General features: G+C 37.3%; 1 non-coding gene across 1 annotated transcript; it reads right to left on the bottom strand.

Annotated features, from left to right (window-relative positions):
* Positions 1-2,168: 2,168 nt before the first annotated feature.
* Positions 2,169-2,276, bottom strand: LOC130959536 (small nucleolar RNA R71). The gene has a single exon (XR_009078610.1). It is a non-coding gene; the product is annotated as a small nucleolar RNA R71 (small nucleolar RNA).
* Positions 2,277-5,799: the final 3,523 nt, after the last annotated feature.

Genomic DNA, 5,799 nt, shown 5'->3' with positions numbered 1-5,799 from the left:
TTACTGGTTAGTTGTGCGAAGTTGTGAAAAAGAGTGATATTACAATTGTGCGTACCAAGTTGTTGGCACCATTGAGATCACAATTTCGTGCACCAAGTTTATGGCGCCGTTGCCGGGGATTATTTGAGTTTGGACAACTGACGGTTCATCTTGTTGCTCAGATTAGGTAATTTTCTTTTCAAAAAGTTTTCAAAAATCTTTCAGATTTTTTTATTTGTGTTCGTTTTTCGAAAAATAAATTTTCAAAAAATCCAAAAAAATTAATAAAATAAAAAAAATAAAAAAATATTTTTTGTTTTAGTCTTGAATCAATTTTTAAGTTTGGTATGAATTGCATGTTTTTAAAAATTTGTGCATTTTTCAAAAACTCATGCATGGTGTTCTTCATGATCTTTAAGTTGTTCTTGGTAAGTCTTCTTGTTTGATCTTCATATTTTCTTATTTTGTGTCTTTTGTTGTTTTTCATATGCATTTTTGAATTCATAGTGTCTAAACATGAAAAATTTCTAAGTTTGGTGTCTTGCATGTTTTTCTTTTCTTGAAAATTTTTCAAAAATAAGTTTTTGATGTTCATCATGATCTTCAAAGTGTTCTTGGTGTTCATCTTGACATTCATAGTGTTCTTGCATGCATCATTGGTTTTGATCCAAAATTTTCATGTTTTGGGTCATATTTGTATTTTTCTCTCTCCTCATAAAAAATTCAAAAATAAAAAAATATCTTTTCCTTATTTTACTCATAAATTTCGAAATCTTTGGGTTGACTTAGTCAAAAATTTTTAAAATTAGTTATTTCTTGTTAGTCAAGTCAAGATTTCAATTTTAAAAATCCTATCTTTTCAAAATCTTTTTCAAAAATAAAATCTTTTTCATTTTTCTTTTATATTTTCGAAAATATTTTTAAAATTATTTTCAAAATCTCTTTCTTAATTTTATTTTATAATTTTCGAAAACTTTACTAACAATTAATGTGATTGATTCAAAAATTTGAAGTTTGTTACTTTCTTGTTAAGAAAGGTTCAATCTTTAAATTCTAGAATCATATCTTTTAGTTTCTTGTTAGTCAAGTAATCAATTTTAATTTTAAAAATCAAATCTTTTTAATTTCCTTTTCAAATCTTTTTCAAAATAAATTTCAATCATATCTTTTCAAACATATCTTTTTCAAATCATATCTTTTTCAAAATCTTTTCTAACTTGTTACCTTTTCAAAATTGATTTTCAAAGCTTTTTCAAGCAACTAATTGACTTTTTGTTTGTTTCTTATCTTTTTCAAAACCACCTAACTACTTTTCTCTCTCTAATTTTTGGAAATTCCTCACTCTTTTTCAAAATTCTTTTTTTATTAACTAATTGTTTAAAATTTTAATTTTAATATTATTTCTTCTCTTAATTTTCGAAAATCACTAACCATTTTTCAAAAATAATTTTCGAATTTTTCTCTCTTTCATCTTCTTCTATTTATTTATTTAATTACTAACACTCTTCTCTTCATCTTAAAAATTCGAACCCCCTCTTCTTCTCTGTGTTCGAATTTTTCTCTTCTCCTTCTTCTATTCTTCTTCTTCTACTCACATAAAGGAATCTCTATACTGTGACATAGAAATTTCTCTTCTTTTCTATTCTCTTCTTTTTCATATGAGCAGGAGCAAGGACAAGGACATTCTTGTTGAAGCAGATCCTGAACCTGAAAGGACTCTGAAGAAGAAGCTAAGAGAAGCTAAAGCACAACAATTCAGAGAAAACCTTATAGAGAATCTCAAAAAAGAAGGAGACATGGCCAAACCCAATAATAATGCAAGGAGGATGCTTGGTGATTATACTACACCTACTTCCAATTTTTATGGAAGAAGCATCTCAATCCCTGCCATTGGAGCAAACAATTTTGAGCTGAAGCCTCAACTAGTTGCTCTAATGCAACAGAACTGCAAGTTTCATAGACTTCCATCAGAAGATCCCTATCAGTTTTTAATTGAGTTCTTGCAGATCTGTGATACTGTTAAGACTAATGGAGTAGATCCTGAAGTCTACAGGCTCATGCTTTTCCCTTTTGCTGTAAGAGACATGGTTAGAACATGGTTGGACTCACAACCTAAAGATAGCCTGGACTCTTGGGATAAGCTGGTCACGGCCTTCTTGGCCAAGTTCTTTCCTCATCAAAAGCTGAGCAAGCTTAGAGTAGATGTTCAGACCTTCAAGCAAAAAGATGGTGAATCCCTCTATGAAGCTTGGGAAAGATACAAGCAGTTGACCAAAAAGTGTCCTTCTGACATGCTTTCAGAGTGGACCATTCTGGATATATTCAATGATGGTCTATCTGATTCTCTAAGATGTCACTGGACCATTCTGCAGGTGGATCCATTCACCTAAAGAAAATGCCTGCAGAAGCTCAAGAACTCATTGACATGGTTGCAAATAACCAATTCATGTACACCTCTGAGAAGAATCCTGTGAGTAATGGGATGTCTCAGAGGAAGGGAGTTCTTGAAATTGATTTTCTGAATGCCATATTGGCTCAGAACAAAATGTTGACTCAGCAAGTCAACATGATTTCTCAGAGTCTGAATGGATGGCAAAATGTATCCAACAGTACTAAAGAAGCATCTTTTGAAGAAGAAGCTTATGATCTTGAGAACCCTGCAATGGCAGAGGTGAATTACATGGGTGAAGCCTATGGAAACACCTATAATCCTTCATGGAGAAATAATTCAAATTTCTCATGGAAGGATCAACAAAAGCCCCAACAAGGCTTTAATAATGGTGGAAGAAACAGGCTTAGCAATAGCAAGCCTTTTCCATCATCTTCTCAGCAACAGATAGAGAATTCTGAGCAGAGCCCCTCTAGCTTAGCAAACATAGTCTCTGATCTATCTAAGGCCACTTTAAGTTTTATGAGTGAAACAAGGTCCTCCATTAGAAATTTGGAGACACAAGTGGGTTAGCTGAGTAAGAAAATCACTGAAACTCCTCCTAGTACTCTCCCAACCAATACAGAAGAGAATCCAAAAAGAGAGTGCAAGGCCATTGATATTATCAAAATGGCCGAACCCAAGGAGGAAGGGGAGGACGTGAATCCCAATGAGGAAGACCTCATGAGACGTCCTCCAGATAGAAAGGAGTTCCCTATTGAAGACCTAAAGGAATATGAGGCTCATATAGAGACCATAGAAATTCCATTAAACTTCCTTCTGCCATTCATGAGCTCTGAGAACTATTCTTCCTCTGAAAAAGATGAGGATGTAACTGAAGAGCAAGTTGCTCAATATCTAGGGGCCATCATGAAGCTGAATGCCAAGTTGTTTGGTAATGAGACTTGGAAAGGTGAACCTTCCTTGCTCATTAGTGAACTAGATACATGGGTTCAGCAAACTCTACCTTAAAAGAAACAAGATCCTGGTAAATTCTTAATATCCTGTACCATAGGCACCATGACCTTTGATAAGGCTCTGTGTGACTTGGGGTCAGGTATAAATCTTATGCCACTCTCTGTAATGGAGAAGCTGGAGATCTTTGAGGTACAAGCTGTAAGAATCTCATTAGAGATGGCAGACAAGTCAATAAAACAAGCTTATGGATTGGTAGAGGACGTGTTGGTAAAGGTTAAAGGCCTTTACATCCCTGCTGATTTCATAATCTTAGACACTGGGAAGGATGAGAATGAATCCATCATTCTTGGAAGACCCTTCCTAGCCACAGCAAAAGCTGTGATGTTGACAGAGGTGAACTAGTCCTTCAATTGAATGGGGACTACCTTGTGTTTAAAGCTCAAGGTTATCCTTCTGTAAACATGGAAAAGAGGAACAATAAGCTTCTCTCAATACAGAGTCAAACAAAGCCCCCACAATCAAACTCTAAGTTTGGTGTTGGGAGGCTACAACCAAACTCTAAGTTTGGTGTTGAACCCCCACATTCAAACTCTAAGTTTGGTGTTGGGAGGTCCCAACAATGCTCTGAACATCTGTGAAGCTCCATGAGAGCTCACTGTCAAGCTATTGACATTAAAGAAGTGCTTATTGCGAGGCAACCCAATTTTTATTTATCTATATTTCTATTGTTCTTTTATATTTTATTAGGTTTTTTTATCGCGTGGAGTTACAAAACAATTGCAAAAATTAAAAACAGAATAAAAAATAGCAGAAGAAAAAGCACACCCTGGAGGAAGAGCTGTCTGGTGTTTAAACGCTAGAAACAAGCATCTGTCTAGCGTTTAACGCCAGAAACAAGCACCAAGCTGGCGTTTAACGCCAGAAACAAGCATCAAGCTGGCGTTAAACGCCAGAAACAAGCTACTTTTGGGTGTTTAATGCCAGAAACAAGCATTAGTCTGGCGTTAAATGCCAGGATTGCATACAGAGGGCGTTTTACACGCCTAAAAGGTGCAGGGATGAGAAATCCTTGACACCTCAGGATCTGTAGACCCCACAGAATCACCTCAGGATCTGTGGACCCCACAAGATCCCCACCTACCCACCTCTCTCTTCTTCACACAATCCAATAACACTATACCCTTCACCAATCACCTCAATCTCTCTTCCCCATTACCTCTTCACCAATCACATCCATCCACTCTTCCCTATAAACCCCACCTACCTTCAAATTCAAAATCTCTTTCCCACCCAAACCCACCCTAAATGACCGAACCTAACCCCCTCTCCCTCCACTATATAAACCCCTCCATCCTTCTTCATTTTCACACAACATTACCCTCTCTTCTCCCCCTTGGCCGAAACTTACACCTCTCTCCCTCTCCTTCATATCTTCTTCTTCTTCTTTTCTTTCTTCTTTTGCTCGAGGGCGAGCAACATTCTAAGTTTGGTGTGGTAAAAGCATAGCTTTTTTGTTTTTTCAAAACCATTGATGGCACCTAAGGCCAGAGAAACCTCAAGAAAGAGGAAAGGGAAGGCAATTGCTTCCACCTTTGAGTCATGGGAGATGGAGAGATTCATCTCAAAAGTCCATCAAGACCACTTCTATGAAGTTGTGGCCAAGAAAAAGGTGATCCCTGAGGTCCCTTTCATGCTCAAGAAAAATGAGTACCCGGAGATCCGACATGAGATCCAAAGAAGAGGTTGGGAAGTTCTTACCAACCCCATTCAACAAGTCAGAATCTTAATGGTTCAAGAGTTCTATGCCAATGCATGGATCACTAGGAACCATGATCAAAGTATGAACCCGAATCCAAAGAATTATCTTACAATGGTTCGGGGGAAATGCTTAGATTTCAGTCTGAAAAATGTAAGGTTGGCATTCAACTTGCCTATGATACAAGAAGACGCACGTCCCTACACTAGAAGGGTCAACTTTGATCAAAGGTTGGACTAAGTCCTCATGGACATATGTATGGAAGGAGCTCAATGGAAAAGAGACTCAAAAGGCAAGCCGGTTCAATTGAAAAGACTGGACCTTAAGCCTATGGCTAGAGGATGGTTGGAGTTCATCCAACGCTGCATCATCCCCACTAGCAACCGATCCGAAGTAACTGTGGATCGGGCCATCATGATCCAAAGCATCATGATTGGAGAGGAAGTAGAAGTTCATGAAGTCATCTCTATAGAACTCTACAAAGTAGCCGAAAAGCCCTCTACCTTGGCAAGGCTAGCTTTTCCTCATCTCATTTGCCATCTATAATACTTAGCTGGAGTTGTCATAGAAGGAGACATCCTCATTGAAGAGGACAAGCCCATCACTAAGAAGAGGATGGAGCAAACAAGAGAGCCCATTCATGGATCTCAAGAGACACATGAGGAAGCTCATCATCAAGAAATCCCTGAGATGCCTCAAGGGATGCATTTTCATCCAA

Source organism: Arachis stenosperma, chromosome 10, assembly GCF_014773155.1.
Source record: "Arachis stenosperma cultivar V10309 chromosome 10, arast.V10309.gnm1.PFL2, whole genome shotgun sequence".
NCBI classification, from domain to species: domain Eukaryota; kingdom Viridiplantae; phylum Streptophyta; class Magnoliopsida; order Fabales; family Fabaceae; genus Arachis; species Arachis stenosperma.
Note: the sequence above shows the minus strand (reverse complement) of the source record. Positions and strands in the feature narration are given on the sequence as shown.